The 23,962-nt window shown below is 36.0% G+C and overlaps 1 long non-coding RNA gene across 3 annotated transcripts in view; it reads left to right on the top strand.

Annotated features, from left to right (window-relative positions):
• The first annotated feature begins 6,534 nt into the window (after positions 1-6,534).
• Positions 6,535-23,962, top strand: part of LOC149069002 (uncharacterized) — a 101,182-nt gene continuing 83,754 nt past the window's right edge. For all 3 annotated transcript variants that reach the window (XR_016195121.1, XR_016195123.1, XR_016195122.1), the window contains exon 1: positions 6,535-6,676. This is a non-coding gene — a long non-coding RNA (uncharacterized LOC149069002). The remainder of the gene's footprint in view (positions 6,677-23,962) is intronic.

Raw genomic sequence — 23,962 nt, 5'->3', positions numbered from 1 at the left:
TGTGTTAGTTTATCTCGGTATTTTTTTTTCTCGATATTTTCGTTGACATACAAGTTTCGATAAATAAGCAATAAGACAAAAGAATCTGTACTCTTTTCCCGTTATCTAATCGATATTGTTTGCTCTGGAAAAATCAGATACCAATGCTTCTGTGTATCACGTTTCTAGTCTCTATGCCGAAATTCCCAAATCAATGATTGATCTTAGTTTGTGAAACGTACGCCACGCGTTATTTTTTTATTGATATTGAAATGGAAAAATAATTACCATTAAATTTATTCACAAATTATTTGCTAATTTTATATTTTAGTTCTTGAGACGTGATGGTAGTGAATTTTGATTGTGGACACAAGGAATGACTTGATGCGGCCCTGGGCGAAGTAGGTTATCGGGAGCCCCCATTTCCCCCCCCCCCCTCCTCCGCTCTAATGCGGAAAAATATGTTTGTCACGTCAGAATATACATGTTTGTTTGTTAATCCCTTATCTACTGATGATATTTTAAAGTGCAACTTGCTTTTTAGTCCCGTAATTTCCCTTACATATGTTGTTGGACGGAAATTTTTCGAAGTATAGAGGCCGTATACAGTGAACCCTCGGTTTACGAACTTAATTCGTTCCCGACATCCGTTCGTAAGCCGGATTGTTTACAAACCGAAACAGTTTTTTTTTTTGAAAGATTTATACGTGATAATCACGTATTCCCAAGGGATCAGCATGATCCGTCCAGGAAATTTGTTAGTGGACATCCACGCCCGAACCAGGATTTTTTCCCATAGGAATCAATGTAAAATGAATCAATCCGTTTCTAGCATCCCGAAGATTTTTAGAGTAAATTTTTTGCAGCGGCTCCTGTGCATAACGCGAAACTAATAAAAATCATTAAAATAATAAATTATTGAAAAAACAACCATAAAGAGACGAAAAGGAAATGACGCTAGGGCTATCTAGTTTCATTAATATCATTGTCAAAGCCTTCAAAATCTCTGCCAGCAACACAATCTGACGGCAATATCCTCCAAGCCAAATTCATAGTTCTGTAACATATTTGCTGCTAAGGTTTTGTCAATGATAGCAAATGCAATACGCAATTTGCATTGCGCAATGAAGAACACTGAAATTATATTTTGAGAAATGATTGAGGGGGTGTTAGTTTTACACCAAAAATTACTGTAAAACATTTTTGAAAAAGTTATCTGATGAAGTGCTTCTTAAAGTTTGAAATGACCTGCTGATCCATGGATCACAGAGTGGACAATAGGAGTCCTATTTGGGGCCTGAACATTACTCGGATCAAAAACCGAGTTCTTCAACTAACTCATCTTTCAAATATAGGGCCGGTTCTGGGCATTTTCCAAGTGTAAGCTAATAATATTTTGGCTAAATGTTATTCGCTTACGGCGAAATAAAAAAAAAATCGCTCCTCTTCAGCTGGTGCCCTAAAAATCATGCTTAAAAATCGGCCCCTTCAAAACATTGGTGTCTTCTGCAGCCATTTGGTCCACATTGTTCAAGGTCCGGCCCCCCAGGCCGTCCCCGGATGGGCCCATGCGTTAAGACGGCACTGGCTTCAGGAGTATTCACGCAAATTTTCAAGTAATTCTGATCAGTGGTTCATATCTTGCAGCGTCATTAAAAAAATCCAAATCTTGAAAAATTTAATTGTAATAATCACAACCCTGTGCGTTTTTCTTGTCCCACACTCGATGCCGATTTGTTCCAAACGCAAAAATGTTTTCGCTTTATTTGTTTTTTCAATGGGGAGTCCGAGTCCCCCCTCTCTTTGGACAGAGCTAAATTGCTGTTCCGTAAGCTTTTATAAACATATGTACGCATATAATACAGTGCTTTTCCTCTATCCGTATCCCCCTTAATAATAACGACACTTTTTTTTTTTTTCCCGGCGTGCATATGTGTCGTTCCCATTCCTCTTTTATATCCTGTGACGCCTTCCCTCTTAATAATAATAACCCGGTAGCCCTTGATTACTCACACACAGAGATTGGGATTGTGTGTATGTGGCGAACCTTCTATTCTGAGGCTGCGGCATCCTACCACTACGAGGCGAAGGCGTATTTGTGTGTGTCTATATACCGAAGAGAGAGAGAGAGTGAATGCCGAATTTTTCCCGGCTATGGCTTTTTCCTCTAGCCAGCCCACAAAAAGCTAAAAATGACAGAATCCCTGCAGAGAAGCAACTTGGAGAAGGACCAAATATTTCGCCGGAGAATCCGCGGGTGGTTGCGGTTAAAAGGCTTGCTCATCTAATCGCTTTGGTATTATTTGTAAGGGCGCTGAACCGCCCTCCCCCTCTCTCCTCCTATTCCTTTTTCGATACCAGGATGTATAATAAGCACATTGTTATGGTGAGCTGCTGGAAGAGAAAAGATTAGAAATTTGTAGTCGAGAAATGAATAAAAAGCTTGAATTTTTTTTTTTTTTAACGCTTTATAATGCTCAATGTATAATAAATTCGGAAATTTAGCCACCGGAAAATATGAATAAAATTCTTAAAATGTGGGAACTAAAATAAATACTTTATATAATTATGTATTGCCAATTTTTTACGCATTTTTGTGATTTTCTTACAATTTTTGTGTCCAAAATTCCATTGTTATGAAACAGTAGACGGAGCAAGTGCAGAAAATTTTTTTGCTGATTTTTCACCTTTTTATAAAAACATTATTTTTAGTTCTATTTCCTTCTCCCCTTTAGTTATAAATTATAAATGCTTTTTATAGTGCTCATTTCAAGCATTATTATTATTCTTCTACACTGTACTTTCAATATTTTTGCGCAATTCTTGTGATTAGAATTCCGTTGCTCAGAGACAGTAGACGTAGTAAAGTGCAGAAAAGTTTGTGGCTAATTTTCCGGGTCCCCCCTCCCCCAATTTTGCCAAAAACATCTTGATTTTTGATTTTTTTTCCCACAAATTATAGTATATGGGGGGGGGGGAATAACTAAAAGTTAAGATTTTTTAAGGGTCCTCAAAACTATTGGAAACATTTTCTGCACTTACTCTATCTACTACAACGGTATTTTTAGCTACCAAAACTATTGAAAATACCACAATATGTGTTTTTTTAAAAAAAGGCACTGAAATGAGCATTTATAATGAAATTGGGGAAAATAAAAAATTAATTAGAATGATGTTTTTTAAAGGCGAAGAAAATGACGAAAAAAATTAGTAAATAGATTTGTTCCGTCTATTGTTTCATAGCAACGGAATTTTATACACCAAATTTATAAAAAAAAATCACAAAAAAATCTTGAAATTGGCTCCAAGAAAGAGCATTTAATGGTTACAAAAAAGTTACAATAACTAACAATTAAGATGGGGTTTTTAAGGGCCCGAAAACTGGCGAAAAAATTTCCTGCACTTACTCCGTAGACTGATAATTATTAATATTGCAGTTAATATCGGAGTTTTCCACCAAGTTGATATTAACATGTTAAAAATGAAAAATGAGTGCTTATCCAGTGGGATTTGGACAAAATATTTCGTGCGGGATCGTAAAGGGGTTAATTTGGTGCTCTGCTTATTCTAACACACTTGATCAAGAAATACACAAAAACGCTTAATCTAATTAATGTGAACAAACGCACCCGTTTCTAATTGTATTTCGAATATCTAAAAAAGTCTTTTTGAACGAAACTCAGACGTGCCACAGGATACCTGGCTCTCATCCGAATGAATGGTGATCCGAGGTTCATCCGAGTTGAATGGTGTCACTATCCCGGATGCAACTAGGGTCACCGATTTGGGAATTCTCATTGACGAGCGGCTTAGGTTTTCTGAACATTGTTCAGCGGTGGTCAAAAAAGCGAATAAAATGCTTGGTCTCATTTTCAAAAAAGTCTCTTCGCGTTCTCCTAAAGTCATTCTTCGGCTTTTTCGAGGCTTAGTTCGTCCTGGACTGGAGTATGCTGTAAGGTTTTGGAGACCATAGCTACAGAGGGACATAGACTTGGTTGAAGGGGTGCAAAGAAGAGCTACGTGTGTCCTTATTGGCACACGGGGCTTGAGTTATGAAGAGAGACTTCATTTTTCAATATGTTTACATTGGATGAACGCAGGTGTCAGGAGGAGATATGATCGAAGCGTTCAAAATTTTCAATGGGATGGGTAGGATGGACCATGAACTTTTAGTACACCGCCAATCGACTGCTTTTACAAGGGGACACCAGTATTGATCAGTGAGGAATAATGCGAGGTTATGGTGTTGCAGGGAATTTTTCTCTAATAGGGTTGTTAATAAATGGAATAGCTTACCCCCGGAGGTAGTAAATTGTAACAAAATTGACACGTTTAAAAAGAAATGTGATAAACATGTTGGGGTAAATCGAGAAGCTATCCATACTTAGAATAAGACAACCATAAGCATTCTTTATGGGCATTGTATAATATTTTATCACGTGTATATATTGTTTATAATTTTTGTTAATTGCATTTTTAATTGGGTTGCTGTATTTTTGAAATATATGACATCCATATTTTTATAGGCATCTTTTTCTCAGCCACCTCGTTGGGCATTTTGCCTGTTGTGGCGCGTTGTATTTGTATTTGTATAATGATCCGGGTTTGATTCCTCGCATGGGGGGGGGGGGGGAGAGGGGACATGAATGATATGATTTCTTTCTGTAACTGTCACAACAAGCACAACTACTTCTAACATTTCAGCTATCCAAGATGTCTCCTAGGATCATACTCGAAGACGTTCAATATCTGATATTTTTAATAAAAGTAGTATACTGGGTGATCACTTAAGTGACCCTTAGCCACATTTTACTGCCACACGTAACATTTAACATCCAATGCACGCGGACGGACCGCCACCAACGGAACTTTGGTTACCGAGTCCAGACGTGCTAAGGACGATGCGATGTGTTAATTTACACTTGGATTCTCAGAAGACGATTTATCATAATTCTGTTCTCAGATGGCAAAATGTCATAAATCACTTTTCCAAAAAAAAAATTGAGATGTTCGCATTCCGGAGTGTCATAATTGAAAATTTTGGAAGGTGGAAAAATTTTGTCTTCCTCTTTCGGTTTCTGAGGAAACAATGGAGTCAAATTGTAATAAATGGAAAAGCAACAGTATAGCATTTTGACACAATGTTGTTCGCAAATTTGCCATCGTGAAATTTCGAAAAAAGTGACAACATTTCGCCATCTGAGTACAGAATTATTTTGTTGATTTATTCGCTTGTAGTCCGATTTCATGAACTGAACAGTTTCTTTTATTTTGAATAAATTTTTATTCAATTACATTGATGTCACAGTATTTTATCATGAGCTCAAGCTATTTTTAATGCATTTGTTTTTACAAATTTACAAAAAAATAAGGTATCCAAGATATGTAAAAGTTTGCAACATAGGATAACGCATACAATCAAAAATATGTATAAAAAATTTGAAGTAAATCAATGGTTAAATACTATCTTCAATCTCTAATGATATTTCAGTTAGAGAGCATAGTTTTTCACCATATTAAAAGGTATGAGATCCTTTAAGATAAAGTTTGACTATATTCAAATGACATAGATATTGACTATATTCTACATTCGAATGGATAGTCAATATAGTAATTTAAGAAAAACTACTCAGAGTACGGGAACTTCAATAATAAGCACCCGGTATATCAGTGGGGGGTCTTCAACCGTTTTCTAATCGTGAGCACTTCCTGTATCCATCATCAAAAGAAAGAGCACCATTTTCGGCAAGGGCGACACACGACTACTATGCATGAAAGCAGGATGATTTCAGTCCTAGAAGCAATTTAGACATTATGTTTTCTTAATTGCAACGTTGATAAAATGCTCGCGAGCACGAAATCCAACAAACAAGCATCGAGCATCGCGGTGCTCGCGAGCAACGGGTTGAAGATGCCCAGTAAAAAAAAAAATAGAAATTCTGCATGAAGAGTTGCTATAACTTGAGCCATTTTTCCAGTCTCGCATTAAAATAACTTAAACAAATAAAACAAAAAATACACATTGAAGGGGTTTTCTTGCACCTGGCACATCTAAAACACTTAAAATTTCGCAACTTCTCTAAGATAAAGGGGAAAAAACGAATAAAAAAACACAGGGTGTGGAGGATAAGACACGTACTAACGTATATATGTAACATATATATAAAAAGGTATATTCTCTCTTACGTGATACATATAGAAGACCAGACCACCGCTATTACTTCTAAATGGGGCCATACATATTAACAGCACGACTCTGGAAATTCTCTCCCAGATGGTTATTTTTCTTCTTCTTCTCTTGAACAGATAATCGATATAATTGGCAAAAATTAAATGGCGTTCATCTCAAGACCTGTTCTTTTTTTTTGTGTGTGTGCTCTTTATATAGTTTTTTTTTTCTTTTTTAAATATAAGTTCTGCCAAACCTAAGTAATTGATGAGACATAATGTGTATGTGAAACGAATTCTAGCTCCTTCTGGTGGCTCTTTATATCATAAGGTTTTATCTCGTACGCTCTCATATATATATATATATATATATATATTCGAAGAGTCGCTCTCTCTATCTTTAGTATGGAATTATCTGAAGATGAAGACGCATCGGTAAAAATTATCCACAGTAGCTGTGGTCGATAAAAATGTCGAGATGTCTCACGGATGTCTCTCTCTCTCTCCGTGGAAAAAAATGGTGTGAAAAGTGAGTAGTATGGCTATTATGGTAATTATTATTTGATATTTAATGTATGAGAGGAGTTTAAAGTGAAAATTAGGGGGGTCACGACACCAACTGATACATACGTGTATAAATTCTGCTTCGATTGTCCATGCGAATTTTGGAATTTAGTTTAGAAGTCAGTTTCGACGTTTTAGGGTAGGATATTCTTTCCGCGGCCCGAGAGCCACTGGTGGCCCCACCGATGGAATTTTAGTGGCCCGCCAAGACACCGACTAGTGGAAAATGAAATCATCATTCCACTATCTGAAACTTTGATCATAATTATCATTAGTGTTGGACACTCTTTCTAATCGCGCGAACAGTTGGTATATCTGTAGAAAATTCAAATATTGATCAAAATTCTATAAATAACAGAATAATTTAAGATTTTCCGAATTTCATCGCAAAATTTCTTGCCAATAGTGGTCGAGGCGTTAAGACCTTGGAATAAATTTACTATTTGAAGATGAAAGTTGGTTTTTTTTTCAACATCAGACTGATAGTCCTGGCTCCTGGGTATTAGTGTACAAAACTCTGAGAGTTAGCACGCTCTAAATTTGCCAAACTATTTCATAATTACTTAATAATTAATGATTGTTTATTAATTAAAATTGATAATTATATGATTTATATCTTTTTTATTTTTTGCAAAATAAATTGAAATTTTGCTATAACAGCTCATTATATAGTCACAGAAAGGAAGGGGGCTGCCCAACCCCTCTGTGATTCACCCCTCTCATTAAATGGGGTCCACGTAACTTTACGGAAATACTGATGTGGCCCTCGGATGGAAAACGTTGAAGATCCCTTATTCTCTAGAGCATATATGCTCGGCCCATGATAAGTGGGTCAAATGTGACCCTCAGAATCATCTGATGTGGTCTACGACAGATATCCAAGCCACGTTCAGGCCAATACGTCCAGGACCACAGGTCAATTGTCCTCCACGCTTTCAGAAAGACAATTCGTTTTCCCTTACTCCAATTATTAAGAATTATAAGTAAACCCTTCATTTTGTCGCAAGGCAATCGACCTGTTGCGAGAACACTGACAGTTCCAATCCTTAGACTTTTAGGGCAACCGACCGAGCCCCAACCACTCAAGTGGCCCACGGAGAATTATCAAGTACCTTAAGTGCCCACAGCACATTTCCAGAACATCTAATCTGCCAACAGCTCATATCCTGATCACTTGAGCGACCCCAAGCACATTTTCCAAATCACTTGAGTGACCCGCGGCACACCTCCAGTTCTCTTATCTATCAACAGATAAAATCTTGCTTAACAAAGTTGTATTGTATTGGATTTAAAAAGTGACAAAACCTTTATAAAGGAATAAACTATTATACATAGTACTGGCAGCATTAAAAATGTGAAAAACCATTGTAAAGGCATATGCATGTCTGAAAAGCATTGCTATTAAGCTAAGGTAACCGAAGTAAACATTCCGAAAGTGATTGTTGAGGCCCAGAAACCATTGTTGCCCGAGAGTTTTTTTTTGTTGTTGCAAATTTCGGGAATTTGCCCAGTTCTGACAAACTTTTAAAGTAGCCTATCGTTCCAGTCGAGACACACACACACACACACACACCCGCACGCACGAAATTAGCGTAAAATTTCTGCAGCTCTCTAAAAATGATGTACAGATATACACTTTCTAAAATATCAAAAAAGAAAAAAGAAAAGAATTAGTACAATAGATTGTTTTTCGACCATTTCCATGTACATTCACGGGCCATAGAGGGTTAATGAGGAGAGTTTAATCTTTTCAGTACAACTTCAGCAAAAATTTATTTTGTGGTTTTCATTGAGAAAAGGATAGATAATAGTTTCTCATGAAACAGTAAAATCTTTGAAAATGAAAAAGGATAAATCATAGAAAATAATCATGACAAGGCTGTTTGTTCTCAAAGATATATGTTACACAATGGATTATCTTGAGAAAAAGTTAAAAATGATAAATTATGATCGCCTTAAATTTTTCAGAACTAAAAAATTCATAGGGGGGGGGGTGGGAAAGGAATATTTTTTATAAGCATTCCCATTTTACTCATTATATCTCCGCCATTTTTTATACATTTCTAATAATCATGTATATACAGGGTGTCCGTTAAGTGCTGATGTGGCCTCTATCTCATCAACCGTCCGCCGTAGAGGTATGATTTAAACTTTAAAAAATTATCAAAAGGCGTTAAAAAATTACCCTGCACCAGTTTTCAGAGTGAGAATACAGCGTGTCACGAAATAAAAAAACCTAAATTTTTATACGGATCTCTTGATCCTCTAACTTCCAATTAGAAAAATGTTGCCCTGTCTCTTCTGAGGCCAGCAGAAAAAAAATTCCATGTTTCTAAGAAGTGCAATATTCGCCGAGATATTTTTGAATTAAAAAATCGGACAAAAGTTATGAAAGAGTTAACAAACAACAAAAGTTAAACAAACTAACGGACAACGCTCCATCCTTCATTTTTTATGCTGTCCTTTCCCAATTTTTCGATTAATTTCATTTTTCAATTTTTCAATCTTCAATACATATATATATATATATATTTATAGAGAATACATTTTTCGCAAAAACTACATTAAATATAACATTTTCTTCAATTTTTATGAATTTTTGAACTTATAGGGCTACTCTTTATATATTAACTGTATGAGCAGTAAAAACAAACTATTCAAATGTAACTCGAATTTTCCAGCAATGACTCGAAACTAATAATTTTTGAGTTAATCTTAGGACACAGATAAAAATATTTTTCGTCAATACACAACAAAGAAGTTGAATAATCTCTGTCAGAGTATTTTCAAATTTATAAAGATTATGACCTTATCAGTCATGATCGGGGGTGGGGGTAACCCGTTCATGTTAATGCTCCAGGAAAATCCAAGAAAAACAAGATGTTTCTGCTACGAATATTGCTTATATAAAAAGATGCAGATATATCACATGTTCCTAAACATTTTCAATTCAGTGAGCTTTAAACAATTTTAGTGAGCTTTAAACAATTTTAATGAGCTTTAAACAGAATATTTTTCGGCAGGTTTTAAAGGCAAATTTAAACCAAGTGCTTTTGTGCAATTTTGTATTATACCAAATATTTTTGTATAATTTTCCATTAAACCGAATAATTATGAAATAATAATATTAAAAAATTAATAATAACATTAAAAAAATTAATAATAATCTAAAATTAATTCTGTAAATTTTTCAGTGACATTAAAAACGAATATATTTCTGCATATTATCCAATAAGATTCAAATCAAATACAAATACAAGGCCACAACAGGCAAAATGCCCAACGAGGTGGCTGAGGAAAAAGATGCCCATAACAAATATGGATGTCATATATTTTTTTTCAAGAATGCAGCAACCCAATTAAAAATGAAATTACAAGAACCATAAACAATATATATACACATATAGAATATTATACAGTGCCCATAAAATATATTTATGGTTGTCTCATTCGAAGTATGGATAACTTCTCGATTTACCCCATCATACAAATCAAATATCTTTCTGTAAATTTTACATCATGAATAAAAGCGAATATTTTATGTAAACTTTTCAGTGAGATTTAAAAACTGAAAATTTAAAACGATTATATTTCTGTATATTTCCCAATAAGAGAGATTTGAACCGTATATTTTCTGTAAACTTTCTTGTGAGGTTCGAATCGAATATTCCTCTCCAAATTTTCCAGCTGGACTAATGAATTTTTCTTTCTGTATATTTTCCAGTAAGATTCAAAGAGGTACATATATGGTCATATCTCCCATAACTTTTCCTATGAGAGTGAGATTTAATATTTTTCTGAGATTCAAACCGAATATTTTCCCGCAAATATTTCAAATCAGAAAATGCGAAATCACAGATTTATGTCCTAATTTCATGTGATTTTCTTTCCTTCTTTGGGAAAGTTCTTGACCATTCATCTTGACCAGCGGATCTCGACCTTTCTTGACCCGCGGAGCCCTTTTAAGTAAAACAATTCTATGGCTGAGCCCCGTAGTCCAATTTTTTGATTATTCATCGAAAAGTTACTGATTTATTTTTACTATTTCAAAATATTTATAATTATTTTTTAAATTTTACTGGGTTTTTTTTTTCATTTTCCTCGGCCCCTGGAGAATGAGGAGCCCCAAGGGCTCCGTGGAGCACCGGCTGAGAACCACCGATCTTGACCATCGAAAGAAACACTAAAGGAGCCCACTATGGCGTTGTTTTCTACGCGCGTTTTTTGTTTTCCCTCTACTTTATTAGTACGCAACACAATGCTAATTCCTTTAGATGTTCTTTAATATTTTCAAAACACGTTCCTTTTTCTTATTATTATAATGATGATAATAGCTTATAGAGCTTTCTTTTTTGTATTTTCTTTTCCTGGGGAGGATCATTTCCCAACAATTCACCATAACTTTTTTTTTTTTCCACGTCGTAAATAACATCATTTTTTTTGTTCTTTTCAACTCCAATGAGACAAGGAGAAAGATGGTTGGTTGCCGCCGCCGTGAAAATTGATGATCCTTTTTGAGAATGGCAGGAAAGCCGATTACTCTAATTGCTCTTGGCGCGTTTTGCATGTGAATTACAATCTCACGCTGCGGCGAGTTAGACTTCTGTCTGCTATATAGAGAAAGCCCGCGTCTCCCACTATCATCATCACCGCTGCCAAATAATGCAAGTTGACTTACGTGCTAAACGGGCATCGGTCTCTTTCTGTACGATACAGTGCCATTTGCTGTCTCTTGAATAACTCCCATATACAGTCGATATCGGTTATGACGGGGGGGGGGGGTTCTTAACTTATGGGTCACCGGTGCTCCTGAGATGGGTCGTACGAATGCACTTACACACGCCCGTTATAAATGCATTTATTGGTTTCAGGGACGTTTAAGCTACTTCGGTTAAATGAGCTGGGATCCAGGCATTTTTTTTAACCTCTTGAGTCATCAATTTATGCACGATATTTTCTTCTGAAATTGCATGATATTATCAAAGAATGCACAAGAATGCTAAAAATCATCTAGACATACACAAAAATATGAACATATTTAAACAAATATCAATGAAATTCAGACATAATGATAATTTCAAATTAATTGAAGAACAACATGATTCCAGCGTAAATTAAAACAGTTCCGTAAACAATGAAAAATGATTCAAAAAATTATAAAAATAATTACAAATCTGATTATGAAAATTATTCTAGAATTGAAGAAAAAAAAATTAGAAATTATATATATATATATAAAATGAGAGAAATAATCACAGAATTAATGCAAAAAAATTTCAGAATTAATGCAAAAAAATTTCAGAATTAATGCAAAAAAATTTCAGAATTAATGAAAAAAATAAATTAATGAAAAAAATAATGAAAAAATAAATTAATTAATGAAAAAAATAATGAAAAAAAATTTCAGAAGTAATGAAAAAAAATTTCAGAAGTAATGAAAAAAAATTTCAGAATTAATGAAAAAAATAGTTTCAGAATTAATGAAAAAAATAGTTTCAGAATTAATGAAAAGAATAATTTTAGATTAGTCAGAACTTACAGTTGTTTGGGGCTCCCCGTTTGATTCTAGGCACGATCCTGTTGGTCCACTTTTCAAGACGTCTGATTTCATTGATTTCAAAAACTTAACACATCTTGTTAATCAGAAATATTTAATAAAAAACTTTTGAATTAAAACTAGACCGATGAGTTCCGAAACTCGTCTTGCTGATTCTGGGTCGCGGTTGAAAAAAAAAGTCAAGAACCCCTGGATTAAAGCATACTTCTTGGCGATTCCAGAAGTGCATGTCACATCCGACGTGTATGTTATAAGTGAGGTCTTGAAATTAGCTTACTTTTTCTATAGTATATCTGTATGAAATGCATAATTGAGATTGTTGTGGGCAAAAGGAGCTTACGTAGCAAGTAATGAATGTGATATAACATGAATAAATATACAGGGTGATTACTTAATTCCCTTTTCCCGCATTTTACTGGCGAGCCGTTGATTCTAGAATCATAGTTCTAATTAGAAAAAGTATCCAAATAACGTGTAGTACTCAAATATCGCATTCATATTGCAGGGTTGTATTGTTATTGAAATAAAAATTAACTTTTTCTACGGACACCCTGTGCTCAAGAACCAAATTAGAAAGTTGTTTCAAAAGAAGGTTTTCAAAGTTGTTTTGCCCCCGTCTCTTCTGATGCAAAAAAAAAAAAAAAAAAGCCACGTTTCTAAATGCAATAATTACTGATATATTTGAATTCGAAAAACGGAAGAAAATTGGGAAAGGGCAACATAAACAAGGGAAAAGACCGCTGTCCGTTAGTTTAGGCCAGTGTTCCCCAAAGTGGGCAATATCGCCCCCTGGTGGGCCATGGAATGGTGCAGGGGCGATAGAAGCCACGGATTTAACAGGATCCTATGGGTCCACTTGTGTTGGGGGTGGTGATGAGAAGAGACATTTTTTTAAAAAAAGGGGCGATAGAACCAAAAGTTTGATGAAACTATGGTTTAGGCTGTTCTTTCCCAATTGTTATCTGATTTTTTGAATTCAAAAATGTGTCAGCGAATATTGCACTTATATAAGTGGAATGTTCTTTGTTGGCCTCGGGAGAGAAAGGGCAACAACTTTTCAAATTGAATTTTTGAGGAGAGGGTGTCCGTATAAAAGGTTGTTTATTTTAATAACTATACAACCCCTGGCAAAATGAATGGAAAATCTGAAGTCTACACGTTATTCGGATACTTTTTCCTAATTAAAAGTACGCACTCTATGTGATGAACGGTTCACTAGTAATTTTTTACAATGCATGCTGTTGGCTATGCATGCACCCTGTATACGTATGTGTGTCAATGTATTATACTGTGCTAATTATGTGTGTATTAAATGCGCGATTTCAGAGAAAACCGCGGCCAATCCAGCTTTTTTATGGTCAAATTCGTGTTGAGCACATCAAATTACATAAGAAATGACTATTTTTTTTCGTCAAAATTTGTTGTTGAGTGAAATTGGTCCAACAACATGCGCTGAGTATCGTTGGAATGTGTCATAGAAGGTCACAACACAATGGCGTGCGTTTTGCATATTTTCTACGTTCTTATAAAATAATCGAAAATGAGGAAGAAAAATCATTAGAAAAATTTTGAGCACCTTCGCATATGACTTACAGAAATTTAAAAAAAATAATGCAAGCGTATTTCATGTCCCTAACTTCTGGGATTTAGCAACGATTTCTGCTCCCCAGCCAAGTACAGTATAAGCTGCCACTTTGGACACCTCTATATCCCATACACCTCCATACAGTGGGCAGATTTTATGGCCATAATCCTAGATCAAAGCATGTCCACGATACTTTATATCTCGAACATTCTACATCCTCTGATTTCTTTTCTTCGACAGGTACAGCTCATTGTCTGCTGATTATGTGCTCAAGTGTTGAGCATGAAGTTGTTGGGAGAGTAGGTTTTCTCCCGCACTCAAGCATATTTAAAAAAGAGGTTTATTGATAAGGGGCCATTCAAGTATTACGTAAGCAGAGCTTCAGCCATTTTTGACCCCCCCCCCGTCAGCAGAAGTCAGCAAAACACTGACCCCCTCCCCCGTCAGCAGCTTAGAATATTTCATATCTTCAAAAAGGGGTGGTTGATGACGTAAGCAACCTTCAAACCCCCCTCCCCCTTGTCATCAAAAGTCAGCAAATCCGAACCCCCCCCCCACCCGCGATGTTGACGTAATACAGTACTTGAATGACCCCTAGCCAGCAAACTCTATAAGATATTGTGTTGTTTTTTTAATCTCTATTTTAAACTTTCATTCAGTTTCTAATAGCGTTCTGTATATGAAGTATCATTTTTGACATCCCGCAAGTGTGAAACTTGGCGTTATGAGTGAGCGAAATCATTAACTCAACAAGGGGCGGGCTGACAATTCTCCAGCCCCGGGGGCGCGGAACGATTCTTATCAATTTTCCCGTTTTTTTCACATCATATATTCGCTATAGAAGAAGATTTTCACATCTTACCCGGAAGTCCTCCAGAGATCCCAGCCCTAGGGCGCTGCTGCGGTATATGGGTGCCGACGAACAAAAGTTTGTAGAATTGGCCATCGAAAAGAAAAGAATAGTTTATAGTTTGAATGCTTGGTGACTTCGAATCAACCAGAAATAATTGAAACTTTGTTTGGATTACGACGTAAAATTGAAAGCGAATGGCCATTTTCAACCATTGATACAACAAAATAATTCCTTGGACAGATTTTAATGAAACCGTGGGTGTGTCACCAACTTACATTTTACTGAAATACCAACCTTTTAGTTGTAGAGCTAAATCAATTTCAGCGACAGAAGCTGTCCAATGTACAGGGTGTAAGTGCTAATGCGGCCTTTATCTTTTCAACCGTCCATAGTAGCGGTACGGTTTCAATTTAAAAAATGCTCAAAAGTCGTTCAACAATTACTCTGTCCCAGTTTTGAGAGTGAAAATACAGTGCGTAACAAAAAAAAAAAAAAATCTAAAATAACTTTAGATTACAGTAATTTTAATACACAGTGTGCTTGTGAAAAATCTAAGTTTTTATACGGTCCCATGTCCTCTAACTTCCTGTCAAAAAGTTGTTACTCTGTCTCTCCTGAAGCCAACGAAAAAAAAGATCCCAAGGTTCCAAGTGCAATATTCGCCGAGATATTCGAATTCAAAAATCGTAGAAAAGTTTGGGAAGAACAACATAAACGAGAGGAAAGGAGCGTTGTCTGTTAGTTTTTGCTGTTCTTTCATAACTTTTCTCCGATTTTTGGATTCAAATATCTTGGCGAATATTTCACTTAGAAACATTGAATTTTTTCCTGTTGGCCTCGGGAGATTCAGGGCAACACCTTTCTAATTGGAAGTTAGAGGACAAGGGGACCGTATAGTAATTTAGATTTTTTTTTTCCTAAATTTGTGACGCGCACTACATTTTCACTCTCAAAACTGGCACAAGGTAATTTTAAATGCCTTCTGAGCATTTTTTTAAATTGAAATCCTACCTCCACGGTGGATGTTTGTTGATGAGATAAAAGCCACATTAGCACTTACAGGACACCCTGTATATTGGAGAGAGATATTTGGCATTTTCTCAGCTCGAGATATCAAGGAAACAGTTATTTTCCGGATATTATTCTGAGTTGAACTCGGGAAGAAAAGTCATCACGTCTCCAATGGGACTCGAACCCAGGCCAACTGTTTCCTTGATATCTCGAGCTGAGAAAAAGCCATGTATCTCTCTCTAAACCGTCTCACCCGGGGGCAATTTCCTGAAGTTGAGAGGCTAATGCCTCTTCTTCAGCGCCTCCCGCCACAGTGCTTGAAATAAGGAAGGCAGTGTCATGTCTCCAGTGGTGTAGATGGTAGCATGCTTACGTGGTATGCAAGAGGGCCTGGGCTCGAGTCCCGGCGGAGACGGGGTGACTTTTCTTTCCGAGTTCACCTCAGCATAATATCCGGAAAATAACTGTTTCCTTGATATCTCGAGCTGAGAAAATGCCAAATATCTCTCTCCTATATACAGGGTGTCCTGTAAGTGATAATGTGGCTTTTATCTCATCAACTACCATCCGCCGTGGAGGTAGGATTTCAATTTAAAAAAATGCTCAGAAGGCATTCAAAAATTACCTTGTGCCAGTTTTGAGAGTGAAAATGTAGTGCGCGTCACAAATTTAGGAAAAAAAAATCTAAATTACTATACGGTCCCCTTGTCCTCTAACTTCCAATTAGAAAGGTGTTGCCCTGAATCTCCCGAGGCCAACAGGAAAAAATTCAATGTTTCTAAGTGAAATATTCGCCAAGATATTTGAATCCGAAAATCGGAGAAAAGTTATGAAAGAACAGCAAAAACTAACAGACAACGCTCCTTTCCTCTCGTTTATGTTGTATGGCGTAGATGGTAGCATGCTTTCCCGGTATGCAAGAGGGCCTGGGTTCGAGTCCCGGCGGAGACGTGATGACTTTTCTTTCCGAGTTCACCTCAGCATAATACTCGGAAAATAACTGTTACCCTGTATATTGTTATACAGGATATAGGAATTTAGAAATTGATTTCAATCAAAAACCATAAAAATGAATCATTTCTGAAATGTTCATCGATTTTATCCCATGCAATAATTATGATTAAAAAAAGGGACAAAAGAAAACACGGGTTGTCAATTCGGTGTCACAAAATGCATTCGTGTCAAACTTCGTGTAAATTTCTATTTGATGTTTGTTTCTGCTTCTGTGACTGGAATAATGCGATTGTCATTGGATATCTGAACGGGTTGAGAGGAAGAAAGGTGAATGAAGGGAGTCATTCCCGTGTGGAAAAAGATTATCTTCTCTTTTCTGCATCGTGTTGCTTTTTGCTTTTTTTCATCCGGCGGTTCCGTCGCAATATTTGTAGGAAATCGTAATCAGGAAACGCCTTTGCCTTGTCCCTTGTCTTGTTGTTCGGGACGAACCTGATGTCTCTTCTAGCGGATGAATGTCACGTCCCGTGATGACATGATGTCGGTACATTCCGCGGACACACGCAGTCGTCATTCTCTCTCTCTCTCTTTCACATGCTACTCTCGAAAACATTCTCGTTTGATACGACATGCGGCGGCGGTTTGTTATTTCATCTGTTACTTACATTTTATCATTCACTTTTATCTGGTTTTCCTTCTGGGAGTTAAGTGATGATTAATCGGGAATCAGATGCGTCGTTTGATTCCGGCAAATTTTTGACGCTTCTGCATCTGATATCTGTCGTCTCCCGTATCATTCGCATATCGGAGATAAAATATCGACCTGTAATTAGGATTAATGTCTTTAATTAAGATGGTAATGGAAAAAAAAAGTGAGTCATTTCATGTCTCTGATAAGACATTTGTCGGAATTTTCTTTGAATGTTTAGCACAGATGTGTCGGTACGAATGCTAATTTTTTTTCAAAGAAATTCCATGCGAATCGAAATTTTGGAAGCTATTTCGTGTTTCAAATAAAGATCTTTCCCAAATAAGGATTCAAAGTGATCCAAAAGTCACGCAACTCGTTCTGAAGTATTTTTTTTATAATACTACAGAGGAATAACTAAAAAAAACTTAGTTCAAATGAATCAACATTTATGCATACAAAATTAATTTCAAAATGTCCCGACGTGTGTTCAAAATGTGAGTTGTTTTTTTCATGAATACAAGAGCGAATTCTTTTTGCCAGAATTCTGACTACGTACACCGGGGGTGCTTAACGTATTTGTAGCAGGAAGCTTCCGAGATGGGTCGTTCGAATTCACATTCAGCCAGGGGCTCTTGAACTATGAGTCACGACCCAAACTTGATTCGTAAGGGATTCCGAGATGGGTCGTTCAACTCCACATTCAGCCAGGTGCTCTTGAACTATGAGTCAAGACCCAAACTTGGTTCACAAGGGATTCCGAGATGGGTCGTTCAACTCCACATTCAGCCAGGAGCTCTTGAACTATGACTCAAGACCCAAACTTGATTCACAAGGGATTCCGAGATGGGTCGTTTAAATCCACATTCAGCCAGGCGCTCTTGAACTATGAGTCAAGACACAAACTTTATTCACAAGGGATTCCGAGATGGGTCGTTCAACTCCACATTCAGCCAGGGGCTCTTGAATTATGAGTCAAGACCCAAACTTGGTTCACAAGGGATTCCGAGATGGGTCGTTTAACTCCACATTCAGCCAGGGGCTCTTGAATTATGAGTCAAGACCCAAACTTGATTCACAAGGGATTCCGAGATGGGTCGTTCAACTCCACATTCAGCCAGGGGCTCTTGAATTATGAGTCAAGACCCAAACTTGATTCCCAAGGGATTCCGAGATGGGTCGTTCAACTCCACATTCAGCCAGGGGCTCTTGAATTATGAGTCAAGACCCAAACTTGGTTCACAAGGGATTCCGAGATGGGTCGTTCAACTCCACATTCAGCCAGGGGCTCTTGAATTATGAGTCAAGACCCAAACTTGATTCACAAGGGATTCCGAGATGGGTCGTTCAACTCCACATTCAGCCAGGGGCTCTTGAATTATGAGTCAAGACCCAAACTTGATTCACAAGGGATTCCGAGATGGGTCGTTCAACTCCACATTCAGCCAGGGGCTCTTGAATTATGAGTCAAGACCCAAACTTGATTCACAAGGGATTCCGAGATGGGTCGTTCAAATCCACATTCAGTCAGTCCATTTTTGAACCAATTTATCTACTTTTAAATGATTTTATATGATTCTTTTTTCAAGTCAAGACCTGAGGCACAAATACATGTGCCTAACTCAAATGACTGTAGTAAATACATTCAAAATAATTAATAAATTAAGTACAGTTGAATCTCGTTATAACGAACTCCAAGAGCCCCGAGAAGTCACTTCGTTATAACGAAATTTCGTTACAAAGGAATTATTGGTTATGCATTGTTCCCATTAAACTTTTCTACGGATTAGAAAAGTGTTCGTTAAAACGGGATATTTTCACTATAATGCTATTCGTAAAAACAGGATTCGACTGTAACTAAACAGTTTTTCTTTTTTTAAAGAACCTTTTTGACACACAGAAAACACAAATAATTGAATTTTTTTCTTTAATAGTTAGTTTCGGCTGAAGAGGTTACAAGTAGTCGGGTATTAGCTGTATTGACCATGAAATAAAATTACATAAAATCAATGACTGTAATAAACAGTATCTTAAAGCAATGCATTTATTATTTCAAAATTTATTGGCAAACAAATTGTGTTAATATTAGTATTACGTAAGTTTATTATTGTTATTGTCAGCAGTAATCCAAAGGAACTAGAAGAAATGATGCAAGAACTGGCGAAGGCAAGTATTCAAGTAGGTTTGAAAATGAATTTGCAAAAGTCTGAAGTTATATGTTCAACTTCTTTGCTTTGAAAAAGAAGATCCTGCTAAACAACACAGAAATAGAATAAGTAGAAAGCTATGTATACCTGAGGCAAGAAATTACCATGGACGGAATCATTAATGAAATAAACAGAAGAATCAAGATTGGATGAAGCACTTTTGGCAAAAACTGTAATTAGCTGAAGAGCCACATGCCATTATGCCTGAAAAGAAAAGTGTTCAACCAGCGTGTGCTACCAGCACTGACTTATGGAGCTGAAACATGGACACTCATAAGCAAGACATTACAAAGCCTACAGACAACACAAAGGAGCATGGAAAGATATATGTTAGGCATCGCAAGGAGAGACAGAAAATGAATCACTTGGATAAGAAGCCGCACAAAGTTATATGATATCATGCAAAGAATTAAACGTTTAAAATGGAAACGGGTTGGACATATTGCAAGAACACAGGGCAACAGATGGACCACAAGTATTCTAGATTGGTACCACCTGTGGTGGTATTCCGAGATGACGTCCCCAAACAAATGGGTAGATCGACGAGATCCGAAAAGTCGCTTGATGGCAAAAGCATCAGACAGAGTAAAATGGGAAAATCTAGAAAAGACCTTCATTCAGCAGTGGATTGAAAATGGTTGATGATGAGAAAGATAATTTTGGGTATTCAGTATTAGTATAGATAAATAGTAATTTACTACAGATTTAAGTAAGCATAGAGAAATTCACTCCATAACTTTACAACTTGGAAAAATTCTGGGAACCTGGAAAAAATTCTTGTTTAATTTGCGCGGTGAGTTTATACAGCATGTCAGTACAAAAAATATATTTAGTCGTAGTCACTTAGTCGAAGAGATTGATTTGACTCAGGATAATTCAACCTTTATCGGATCTCAAGCATTATCTGACATGACATGGCAAAGCGCTATGAATAGATTAATCAAATTTTATGTATTTGTCGCCAGTTGACAAATTGGTTCACAAATTGCGAAACGTAAGTGGAATTCGTTTTGAAAAAAAATTCTGTAATTGTTAATATGAATGCCAAAAAATGTAATTATTGTGAAGAAAAAAACCAAAATGGTTGAGTTCATTCTGTTTGTGTACAGTCCCTAAGGATGCCAAATTTGAGCAAATAAAAACATGCCATAACAAAGTGATATATGTTGACGAAAAACATATTGATTTTATGGTATACTTAATATACCTGGATAAATATTGCATTCAAAAACATGAAATTTTTTGCAAAAGACTGAGAGTGAAATTTCCATTTCAATAATTGAAACTCTAATCACACGGGGACTGTACGTAAAGTTAATTTTTTAATTTTTTTTATGGATATGACCCCTTGAAAAATTTGAGACATTTTGAATAACTAACTTAGAAAGTATGTTTCTAAAGTCTACGGTTGTAAGGATATCCACTATGCAAACAATTCGTGACAGTTTGTATAAGGATAGATCTTATTTTCAAATTGTTCTGAAATTTTAGATGAACAACAGACGCAACAGATGGGCAACCGAACTCATACATCAAAGCATGAGTCCTGATTTGTTCCTAGAGCTGTACAAAATATAATATAATCTATATAATCCCATATAAAAGCATTATAAAGGTTCAGCCTTTATTTCACAGATCTTAAAATATGAGGAAAATAACTCAAAATAATGGATGTTTCTTTTCATTGTTTCCGCATAGAAGAGTCTAAATTACTTCAAGTAGTTATATATAAAATTAAACAAAGAATCCCATGGCAACAACCAGGTTATTAAAATACAATGGCTTTTTTTATTTTTAAATGCGTGCATTAAGGTCATTTTCCCGTGTTTGTTGAAAACTGCGTTTCAAAATCTGGGAATAAGTAGATTTGAATCCTCCGGTGAATATAAGCCACACAATCGAAAGAAAATTGCCTCTTCTCTCTCGAATGCGATTCTTCTCACGTATATATGATGCGAGATTGCGTTGTTCCCATGGAGTTTGACCAATAAAATTGCGTATTTACGCCCTGTAGTTAACAAGCTGCTATTAGGCGCAAAATAACTCTGGAGAGAGAGAGAGAGAGAGAGAGAGAGAGAAACGTGCCACATCGCACTCACTTGTACAGACTTTCCGTGTGAAGTGACCATCGCTCTTCGGGACCAGCGAATGACGAGAAGAAAGAACGTGATACCATAAGATGGACAATAGACTGAAACCCCTGACAATTTGATTGTCGTTTTCGTATAGAGACCTATACGTCACGGTAAAATGTGATAAATCGGTTAAATTATGCATAATCATCAACCGTCTCAAGTTTGATAAATTTATCGCCTTTACCTGCGATTATGTGTAATACCGAAGTGTCGTCGGTAAATTTGATGGATGCTAAAAATATTATCACTTTTACAGCCGATTATACATGATCACCAAGCGTGCCTGGTAAATTTGATAAATACTTGAAATTCATCGCTTTTACCCGTGATTATGCATAATACCTTAGTGTAATTGCTGAATTTGATAAATATGAAAAAAAAAATAATTCACAAATGAGTCTAGTATGTTTGATAAATATAGTCGGGATGCAACGATTTGAAGAACTTCATGATTTAACGATTAAAATCGTGATTTCATGATTAAAGAGTTCGTTAATGCGAAGAATATGCTAAAGAGGAGTTCATTATATCCGGGTACGGTAACAAATTTAGTTAAATGGGAGTTAATTACAGGAATTATTTCAGGGAATGTTCGGAAAAATTCGTTAAATCAGAGTTCATTATATCCGGTTGAGACTAGCTCACAAGTACAGTCATCTAAATATAATAAATCTTATAACGGCAATGGGACCTATCGTATAATATTTTCCTACTCGGAATTGGGATTATGCATAATAACAAGCAAACTCGATGAATTTAGTACGATTTATCATGTTTGCCAACGACGCTTAGGTATCTTACTCATCGCGGCAAAAGGGATAAATTCAGTGAAATTTATCAAACTTAAGACCTCAATTATGCATAATAACCGGATTTATCACACTTTCCGTAACATACACACCGGAGGTGCATAACCCAAGAAATTTTCCAATAAATTTATAGTGTCAAATGGCAAGGCACTGAATAAAATTAGCCCCAAAAGCCTGGGCCTTATACGGTTTCAACAGGCCCGTCATTTAGGAGGGGGCAGGGGGCCGTTGCCACCCCCGGCTTTCAAAAATACACTAAAAATGGTATATACATATATATATACACACATACATTGAGTACATGTGCTTTGCCCTCCCCTGAAAAAAGTTGAAATGACGGCCCTGGGTTTCAAGGCAATAGGTATATCAAAGCAAGTGCAGTTGCCAATTACAGCCGAAAAAATTGTCAGAGGCAAGTAAAGTTGTCATTTAAAGTACAACCAAAAAGAAATTGTGAAAGGCAAGTACAGTTGACATTTATAGCCAAAAAGTTATCAAAAGCATGCAATTTATTTATTTGACTACAATTAATTATGGTAATTAGAGTCGTAATAATCATAATATTATTATTAAATCATAAAAATAATCTTAATTTTTCTGATTTCAAAAATTCAACTAAGCCTTGTTGAAAATGTGTACGTTTTAAAAAAGGTAAATTTTTTTATAAAAAATTGGGGCGGCCAAAATGCAGTCGAACCCCAATTTAACGAATCAGCTGAAACCGAAATTTGTATTCGTTAAATCGAGGTTGAGGCAACACAAGTATGTACACAGAAAGTTCTAAAAACATTCGTTGAATACAGGAATTCGTTAAATCGGAGTTCTACTGTATATCGTAAAATACGGGTCATATAGTCATTCTTTACAAGTTTCTGGCCCGCGAGACCGAAATACTATACGGTATGTGTGGCCCACGGACTGAAAAGTTTCTACAATTCTGCTCTACATTGAAAATCCAAAAAAGCGCTATTAACTGTATTCACCAATAAGTGCATTGATTTTATAAAGAAAAGTTGAAAAACAAAAATTGAATTGAAATAATCCATAAAATAATAATTACAAAAATTAGCGTTCATAAATTAAAACTTTTCCGAGGTCTGTTAATATCTTGTGCTCAGCAGAATAATAATTAATAGGTTTCGTTAACGGGTGCTCATTAGAACCGATGAAAATATTTAATGAAATTATACCACACATAGAATTATAAAGATAATTAAGATTAATTAGCGGAACAAAATTCAGCTTTTCTTTTCTGGGGAAAATGAAAAGTTCATAAGTTCAGCTTTTAATCGAATAATTATCACTAGGGAGAAGAATAAAGGGATTTTCATTCATAGTTTGGTTTATATAATCAAGTTGTTTCTACACATAATTTAATTAATGATTATTGAAATTCGTGGTTTCTCATTACAGTCTATTTAATTTGATCTCAGTTTCCCGTCTCATTCTACT

The sequence above is a fragment of the Pholcus phalangioides genome, unplaced genomic scaffold (genome assembly GCF_987345545.1).
Source record: "Pholcus phalangioides strain wild (caught in Gottingen) unplaced genomic scaffold, Ppha-v1.0 ptg000024l_1, whole genome shotgun sequence".
NCBI lineage: Eukaryota > Metazoa > Arthropoda > Arachnida > Araneae > Pholcidae > Pholcus > Pholcus phalangioides.
Note: the sequence above shows the minus strand (reverse complement) of the source record. Positions and strands in the feature narration are given on the sequence as shown.